Here is a 10,092-nt window from a genome sequence, read left to right on the forward strand (position 1 = left end):
CAGTCTTGTACAAAATAACGATCCGGCCTTCCAAAACACATCCAGTAAATCAGCCAGGAGCTGTCTGCTGAGGTGCTTTACAACTCAAATCTGCAGTTACTTTCACTCTGGTTATTATGTTTCCCATTTTACAAGCCTGGACCCCGATTCATTACACGTCATTATTCTTTCTGCAGTGAGTAAAAATCTCTTTTTTTTTTTCGGGGGGTTTTTGTAATGCAAAGTTGAGTCACACGCTGCAGAGTTTATCTCAGAGCCACAGAGGTTTCCGCTGTAATGACTCCTCTGCTCCTCTCCCCGCTGATTAAATGCCTTTTCTCTTCTGGACTGTTGTGTTTGAGTTAGAGGGGAGGCAGAGAGGGCCTGCAGGCCGCCACCGGGCTCTGCTGCCAGTTTGGGAGGGTGAGGCTACCTTTAGTCCCTTTATTTAATATGTATGTATGACAGTATTTCTTATTTTTCTATATTATTATAATTTTTTTGTTTACAATTTACATTCATTGTCTTTTAGCTCTGTTTTTGGTCTCCTCCAGCTCCTGTTTGTAGCTGCTAAATGCTCCGCTATGTTCACCAGCTAGTCTCGAACTGTGTCTGCCTGCTGTGTGGTGCTGAGCAGGTATAGTTCTATACAGGTGTGTATGGTGTATTTTTAGAGCTTTTAAACTGAGAACAGCTGCAGCCAGAAACAGCATGAGAGCGATGGGGGTGAAGCAAAACACTAAAGTTGCAGCCGGACAGCTAAACAAAGAGTTGAGACTCGCTATAGATCTCCGTAAAGCAGAGTGGAGCTGCAGATTTGAGAGATGGTTCTCTGTAGGTTCATCCCTATACGAGCGAACCATGTCACATTGTTATACACTGCACATCAGGGGGAGGCGACCTTAAACCAATCACACACAAGCAATAAGCGGGCAAGAGAGGTTTGGAAATGTTGAAGTGCTCTCTCTCTCTCAGCTGCACGCCAAAACAACCATTAGCAGTTCTATGTTATTTAAGGTTGTTTGAATTTATTTCTCCCCATCGGCGAGGACGCGTCCTACTCTGCCTCTGATTGGTTGACTTGTTGCCTTCTTTGCAGGATTGGTTATGTTTATTGTTGAGGAACAAGATTGGTAGAAGGTTGGTGGGTGGATGATTTAATCTCAGATGTGGATGTTAACACAAGGACGGCAGCCTTTTTGTTTATTGCTCTCATATATAATTACAGCGTCATTGTTATTAGACCCTGCTTTGAATCTGGTCTCTGAACTAACAATTCTCTCCACTTAAAATGGTCAAATGAAACTGATTAAAATTGAATTTAGCATTTGATTGATTCGTGCCTTATCTAGACTGAGCTCATCATAATTGATCAGGAGCGGCCATTTCTCCAATCCAAAGGTCAATGCCCACAAGTGATTTTCAGCGTATTGCAGCTAAGTTCTACTTTAACCCGGAGCGACGATGTCATTTTGGAGGAAATTGTATTTTTCTCCGTGTGACGTATGGGCTGTCATTTGCCTGCAGGGGAGAGAGAGACAGAAGGGAACAGACGACTGCGTACAGCTCCACAGAGGAATGACTTCATTTAGCTTAATTCACTTTCCTTTTGATGAAATAACGATTTCAGAGGTGTCATAATTTGTTTTCCTTCGGGCTCCTCATAGATGTCTAAAGTGTCGGTTACAGCTGTCGTTTTCAGAGTTGCTTGTTTGCGGTGTGTTGTGGAAACAATACGCTTTGACAGGCACTCAGAGTGAACATCATCCATGTGATTCTTTGCAGCAGGGAGGTGGAATCACAGTGATGAATATTACCTCTTCAGGATTCGCTGTAAAACATTTGTCTTTTATTCAGGGCTTTAAATGAAAAATGCATGTTTTCTGACTTTATTATGTACAAAGCTCATGCATGCATAATGAATAATGCGTCCTGGGCCTAACGGTGTGGACTTCTACATGCATAGTGAATGTGTCTGTACACTAACAAGATACGTTTGACAAGCAAACATCACACCTTCATTCCAAAAGACATTCGCCTTCTGCTCTAACAGCCTCCAGTCTCCCGTCAAGGCTTTTCCAACAGATTTATGAAACTGGCTGCAGGAATGTTTCTGCCACATCGGTGAGGTCGACCTCTGATGTCGGGCGATAAAAGCCCGCCGGCGTTCCAGTTCATCCCGAAGGTGTTGGGTGGGTTTGAGGTCCGGACTCTACGCAGGCCAGTCAGGATCTTCCACACCAAACTGGGAAAACAGTAAATATTTCTGTTATGTTTTGTTTTTCTTCTGACTTATCTCTTATTTAAGCGTTGTTTTTGTGAAATACTGCTTACTTTTACTTCTTCAGGCTTTAAAAACTCCTACAAACCATCTTATGTCACCACGAAGAAAACCCTGGTCTCCAACATCATCGTATGCTAGTATTAAGATTTCCCAAATGACAATCAGCCCCAGGCCAAAAGGACTGGAACTCTGACATACAGTACAATCAATAAATCATATATTTCTGTTGATTCAGCACAGAAAGCACTAAATGAATCAACATATGTTCAATAATCAAATTCCAGTGTTGTTAAGATGTTCAAATAACTTGATTATAAATGCTCCGTCTACTGTTTTAAATGTGCCGTTTGCTGGTTCATACACTCGTCCCATTTGGGGACATTAAAGTGGTCTTAAGTCTAAGTCAGGGTTTGAACCGCAACAGGAACACCTGACACCGTAGTGTCACACAACCCTAATAATTCAATATCCCTGCAGTCAGCGATTCGTGCTCTCTCGAGGGAAGAGGCTGTAATGAGAAGCACAGAGAGCAGGTAATGAAGTGATGAAGACGGAGGTACTTCATATTCACACCTCATTCGCTGCCAGACTGTCCACGGGAAGTCGAAAGGCAAACGCGTAGAAAAAGACATCTGATTCTTCTTCTGATGCATTTTTCTTTGTACATCTGGGAAGCTGGAACCACTGAGTGGATCCCCCTCTGGCCTTCTGGTGGACTTATAACGCCTCCTCTCAGTCCCTTACTGCTCACACATCCTGCACACACCATACATCTTTTCAGCACAGCCAGTCAGGTCTTTAACATCTGTCCTGAAGCCTGTGAGGGTTTAATGTCCCTCCACGTCCATTACTCTGTTTCAAGGCTTAACGCCTCTTCTTCGAGGACAGCGACTTGAAAAATATGGCAACTAATTAGAGATCTCTCAGGAATAAAATGAAGGTTGGGAGAAATGGAACATGCTCCTCCAAAAATAATTGGACCGACACAGTCGATGGCTTGCAGATGTACCGCTGCACTGTGGCGGTAAAAAAAAAAAAGAGCAGGTGTCTCTCCTTCCACCTCCTTTATGCCAGTCGGTTTCATATTTTAGAATTTGTCAAGGATCCAATTTATCTCGTCACTATACAGGAGAGAGATGTGGTCGCTGTAGAGCAGCCTCCTATATTATCAGAAGTGTTCAGCAGTACTTTGATTCCCTCATCAGCAATAAGGTTATAGCTTTATACTGCACTACAAAGGGAGAGAGCAGCATGGAAGAAGTAAAATCAAGAAAAAGTGAAATTGTGTTAAAGTTTAAAGGCTGGACAGAAATAGCAGATATAAATGCCTTCATTTTATGCCCATAGGCCGGTTATTTTCCCACAAAAGTCATTGCCATTGAACCTGAATAATGTCTGAATAATGATCGGAGTCTTGTTTTTGAGCTATCTGACTCCTGCAGCCAGTAGGCTTCATGAACCACCAGCATCTGTGTCTTCAGGCTTGCCTGCACCTTTGTTTTGCCCCCATTCCCTTTCATCTTGGATGAAATATCAGATTCCAGCTTTATTTTTTTACCAAATATTCTACTTCTGTGTTTTGGCTGCATAGGGCGGTAGAGTGTGCATCTTTCCTTGAAGCAAAGAAAGTCCTTCCTCCACTCAAACGCTCTGCGGTCCTTCATTCTGCCGCCTGGAGAGCTGCCTGGTTGCATCATCTTGAGCACCCACAAACACAGTAGGTAATTCACAGCTAACACCCGTTGGCATTTTCCTTTTTTTTATTCTCATCAGTGTGTTTTTGACAAGAGGAGCAGAAGGACTCTGGGTGGCAGATACATGCCCACACACACATGCAGTGGGTCATTTAGTCCTTGCCGGCTCATCACATCTACATAACAACAGCATCAAACTTCAATAACGGAATTGCAGTTTTTATAAATATATATTTTAAGTTAAAATTATTATTTTTCCCTCCTATAACACTGCAAACCACTTTGAATAGCAGCTAATAGTTTTGCACTAAAAAGCCCAATTTAAAAGCTCCCCAAAGAGGAGTCGGTTCTCTGCAGTTGTTTGAATCCGTTAACCTCCATTAATTTTCCTTTTGAGAGGTTTCAGAGGTAAATTAGTTATTCTAAATAGAGGTGCCTGAAGGTGGTGGAGTGGAACATGTTGTTTTGCTGCAGTGTTTGCAGAATGATACGAGGCAGTAATGTGGCGTACTGGATAAGAAGAGAGAGATTTGTTCTATTTATGGAGGAAATAGCTGCATTTTTGCAAGACCAATGTCATGTTTTTTTTAGTTTTTTGTAGTGTTTCCTATCCGCCACAGTGAGTCATGGTGATTCACAGTGTAAAAAGTATCTTTTTCAGATTTTTGATTGTAATTGCAGAAATAGGCTGTTTATTTCTTACCCTGCTGGATGCAGAACCTTAAGACTTAAATGTCATCCAAGATCTCTGTTGTTTGCGGTTGATTACTATTTTCCACATTTTTCTTTCATGAAAAATAATTCCAAATGTAGAGATTGATTTTCTGCTACTGATCACAGAGACAAAGAGATGATTCACTGAGGTAGTTGTGCTTCATTCATTCAGGAAGTATCATAGAGCTCAAGATATTGTTTACAAAAGGTACCTGAAGGCAAATGATAGAAATACAAGATAATTATCTCACACAAAGCAGTCATCCCACACAGACGCACCAATTAAACCATTCATAAGTAGTATTGAAAATATCATTAAATCTAACTTTGTTTTGCTGTGCAATAACAGTACGGTGCTGCCACTGAGGTGAGACCTGTCTTTCATTAACTCCTCTGCCTGCTCAGTCTCTGCTCAGTTGAACAACCTTCTCTTTGAGCTGTGAGTGAGCATCATTGACCTTTATCTTTAGATAGAAAGGCAGAGGGGGGGGGGGGGGGGGGTCAAACTAATTGGTTTAAATAGATACTTCAAACAGTTTCTGTTTTGTTTTTTAATTTAAGAGGGTTATTAATCATGTCTTAGGTCTTCCAATCAGCTCTATTCAAAGCCGCCAAATGAATATGAAAAGAATTATAACCAAGTGTTTCATGAAGTGCATCGATGCAGAAACCCCTGGAGGAGGCTGCCTCTCTATTATTTAAGGTGCTACGAAGAGAAGACAATGACACAATTTAGCTATTACACGGGGTCTTTTTTTCATGTTCAAACACAAAGCTGTGAACGTTGATGTAAAGGTCAAAGGTGTTGTTGCTGCACAACAATACGTTTAATCAGCCGGAGCTATAAGCGAGTAACAAAGGTGATATTTAAATCATTGTGAAACAGAGGAGGTGGATATTTTTTATATTAATGTAGCCAAGATTTCTGCCCACAGTGAACCTGTTATAAAGTATTTTAATATATTTTTACAGTGTGACTAAAGCTGAGACATGTTGCCAATAGAAACATCACAATCGTGTCCAAAAATAATATAATATGAAAATTATATAACTAACGTTTATGGGCAAACAAACATGTTTTTTATTGTTGCAATTTTTACAGAACGTCTGTTATTCTTGCTTCTTTCAAAAGGTCTGTGGTTACACAACTGCTGAGAAGAAAGTTGTTTTTCTCATGATGAAAATGTGAGATTTTCCAGGTTTTCACCTCACAACGTACGTCCTACAACCCACAGACAAACACCTTATTTTGTGTCTTCAACTTTTAGCCATGCTGGCGACGTGGCTCTAGGAACGACGGTCTGTTTGTTGATTGGTTGGTCAGGCTCAACAGAAATTGGATAGATTTCCATGTAATGCTCATTCATGGTACCCAGAGGATGCATTATAATCACTCTGGTGATCTCTTCATTATTTTTATCTAACGCCATCATCAGGGCCAAATTTGCAAAGTTTAGTGGTTAGAAAATGCTAATATGCAAGATCCATGATTGTGAGAATGTCATGACAATAATGAATTAAATAGGGAGTCCCTTCACATTATTCTTGGCTCTGTACAGTAGGTCTTATACAAACAAACAGAATATCAACATATAACTATATCAATTGAATTTCTTTTCCGAGATTTAATCAATTTAGCTTGAACTGAACCGACCTGCAGTCACTGTAAGTTTGAATGAATCTGTCTCCGCTGATGTATCATTATTGTCGGCAAACCCCTCAACCCAGCAACAAATGTGAGCAATAAGCCAAGTCCAAGCTGCAATAACTAAGCACACCTGGGAAATTAATGTGAGAAGCTGTCAGAGCAGATCTGATCTGACGGCCGTCAAATGTGTTTTACCGTACACCTGTTCGGACCGAGTGCGCACCGGAATAACGCTGCAGCAGCACAGGGGGGACGTTAGTGTTGGACTGCTGAAATTATTGTATCAACTCACTGATTTTACTGCTCTTGGTTTAGTGGGTGCTATATAAAAAAAGAAGAGGAGAATTCAACGAGATTCTCACAGCTACAGCTACTGTATAAGGCACCGTGCTGGCTTTATAGGCGACAGCATCCCAGGAGAAATTGTATGGCCATTATCAAATGTGTGTGTGTGTGTGTGTGTGTGTGTGTGTGGGTGTGTGTATTGTCTTGACATGTGATTGACAGTTTGGTGAATGTGGGTGAGGTTGAAATCCACAAGGTAATTGTGAAAAAAAGATGCAAGTATCTTTTTTTCACTGTTCATTTATGAAAATAAATTGGAAAAAGGAAAATAATGCAAAAAGGTGGAAGAGGGAAAGTTAAAGCAGCATAATAAAGTAGCATTATCATTCATATTAACAAAGTGTCAATCAAAACAGCCTTTTCTCTTAGTTAAAACATCCCCAGAGAGCAGAAATAATATTAGATTTCATAATTTATGAGGCAAAGTCCCATAAACACCATCTCCATGTTCCCATTGAATATTATATAAGAGATAAAAACTACAATTTGGAGACATCAATCAAAACATGCGAATACAAGCACAAAGAAAAGGGAAAATAAGCATAACAGAGAAGTTGAGTTTGTTCATTTTGTCACTGCGTCAAGTCAAGAAGCAGTGCGGCAAACAATCCAACATCGATACACGCAAAAGGGCCGTTTTTACTGCAGATTAAACAAAGAAGATATAAGGTGTTGATAAGAATTAGAGATGCTGGTAGGCAGACAGGCCATCTTTTTGCTAACTGTCGCTTAACTTTAGCTCCGTGCTGTATTTAATGCACATATATGAGAGAGTTATCGATCTCTTCATCTCACTCGCAACAATAATGTTAATAAGCGTATTGCAAAAAATATCAAACTATTCTTTCAACTGAAGAGAAATATTGAAGTATTATTCCATGGACACTTGTTGTTTTAACTGAATGGGTCCTGGATTCTTGCAGTATTTGTTTAAACCTGACTCTGTGTTTCACCTTGAATTTCAGGATTTTTCAGCAAAGCCGCTTTGGCTGAGCGAAGTTGACCTTTTCCATTCCAGGCTGCTATTCATCACATGTTTTGTCAGCAAGGAAATACCTCGAATGGCTCTCCAAGTCCAATCTTTGTCATCTTAAACCTGCAATCAGTTTGTCTTTGATCTTCTGTCGTCCTTGTGATTCTGAGTATTTTCTGTCATTGGAATCTGTTTCACGCACTTTGTTTTTTGATGAAGTAAATCCGGCATCTCTCTTGACTGTGATGTGCTGAGTTTTGTCCCGCATCATTTCCAGGCGGTGAGTCACATCAAAAAGATCCTTCAGTCTCTACCTGTGCATGCTCCCTCATTTAAATCACTCCTACTGCCTGGTGGGAATTGCAAGGTATGTCTGGTCACGTTAATGGTTTCTGTTTAAGCTGAAATTGAATTTAATATCTATAAATTGTTCCAATAATCAATATGCAAATGATCCCCTTTCAGAAAATCATGTGTAGCAGCAGGGGGTCTGCTTTAATTCTGTTTTGTAGTTTGTTAGACGGCGAGTGTGGATGTGTGTGGAAGAGAAGGCACACGAGAAGAGGACTTTTTTACAACACCAGACTTCACACATATTCACCTCGCTGAAGCGATGGAGGGAGAGAGTGAGCAAATGTGCTCTGAGGGGGAGAACCATCTAAAATATTTAGCACCTTGAAAAACATTCACCCAATGTATCAAGCCTGCAGTCGTATCTGCAACGTAATTAATTAGTTCACAAAACACAAAAGTCTTTCTGTTCATTTTTTAGACAAGTTGTTTCCTGTTTCATGACGCAGGTTTAACATTTCACTGGGATCCTGGCTCTGCAGTGTGGTTATCAACTGTCTCTGTGTGGGCACGGACTCATTGATTCACCGGATGAGAAATCCAGACTTGCTGGACCATTGACTCCAATGATAGCTTCTCACCCAAGATCATTTTCACGCTTCCGAAAGCCCAAACAGAGCGGGCGGGAGGAGAAGTGGATGGGTCCAACAAACAGCGACCTTTCAGCCAGGAGGGAGGCCGCTCCTCGGTCCCCATGTGAAACGACGTCAGCGTTGATTTATTTGTCACGTAACTTGCGTACTACAGTAACAGCCCTTTCTCAGTTATTTTAACCCAAACGATGACATTTCCCTAAACCTAACTAAGTAGTTTTTTTGCCTAAACCTAACTAAGTATTTCATAATCTATTCCTAAAGCTAACCAAGTAGTTTTGAGTTGTTTCCTGTGAAGAAGGAAGTTTATTTTGCAGAAATTGACACGTGTTGCTGGCTTTCTTAAAATAATGCATGGAGGAGTGTGTTTTCATAAGATATCGTAAGAATGGCTGTCTCAGGATATGTTATATAAATACATTATACACTGCGTCCTCTAAGTTCTCCTGGTAATTTTGTTGCTATGGTTGAAAATACAGCGTCAGTCTGCATCTGTATGTTGTATTTGGTAAATCTTTTTTTCTTACCATCAAAGGTTGCAGAATTATGAGCAATTGGGTAATTATCATCAAAGCATCCTCTCTTCATCAATTAACACAAAAGGGCTTCTAATTAGCCTTTCAACCACTCCTGATGTCTGATGAGAGATACGGTCTGTTGAGCTGACCTCAGCGCTGATAAGTGCAGCTATCTGATCAGTTTGAAACCTCCCGCTTTCTTCCTGCACTTTGGTGGCCATTTGTTTTTCCTCTCTCCGCTGTGCGATGGAAAGGGCAATTGGTCCAGAACACCTAGGATGTCGGCTTCAATCACTTCCAAATGAGCTGACATAACTTAGCTGACTGTGATCCCATGGAGCCCAAGGGAGGGCAGGGTAGAGATGATGTAATTAAAACAGTGTGAAAGAGAAAGAACACAGTTTATTGATCTTATATATAAACCGTTTGCGCTGTGGAACAACTGTTTTTACTTTTGCAAAGGGATTTTCCAGGTAGATTCTGGATGGTTGTCCCTTGTGTGCTTAAAGAGGAGACCAGTTACCCAGTGAAGTTATTCTTCCAGAGCACGCTCTGGCCTTCAGGGAGAACACAATTTAATAAGGAAAGGTAAACACCAAATGGGATCTTTCTGTATGTTGCCCATAACCTCCGGGGCGACAAAGATAAAAGCACAGTGGAGAGGAAAAAGCAATTTTCTGTATTGCTGTTGGAGACTGTATTTCTCTGTCAACATCTGATGAGTTTTTCATCAGAAACAAATAAATAATGCACTGCTGATTGAGATATTGGTCTGTTAAATCCATTTATAATCACACCAGCAGTGAGCCAATCAGCCAGGCTTTGAATAATTCAGATTTCTGTATATTTGAATTATTAAGCTTTTTCTTCTTATTTTGCACTGGCCATACTTCAAAAACAGAAAATCCATCTCACAATAACGTCTTGATTTGAAGGAGTGAGGGGGTGCAGCCCTCGGAGAAACTTTCTTCTCTGAACAAGTGCGTTTAACAA

Source organism: Anarhichas minor, unplaced genomic scaffold, assembly GCF_050575085.1.
Source record: "Anarhichas minor isolate MPS153535 unplaced genomic scaffold, ASM5057508v1 ptg000074l, whole genome shotgun sequence".
Lineage (NCBI taxonomy): Eukaryota > Metazoa > Chordata > Actinopteri > Perciformes > Anarhichadidae > Anarhichas > Anarhichas minor.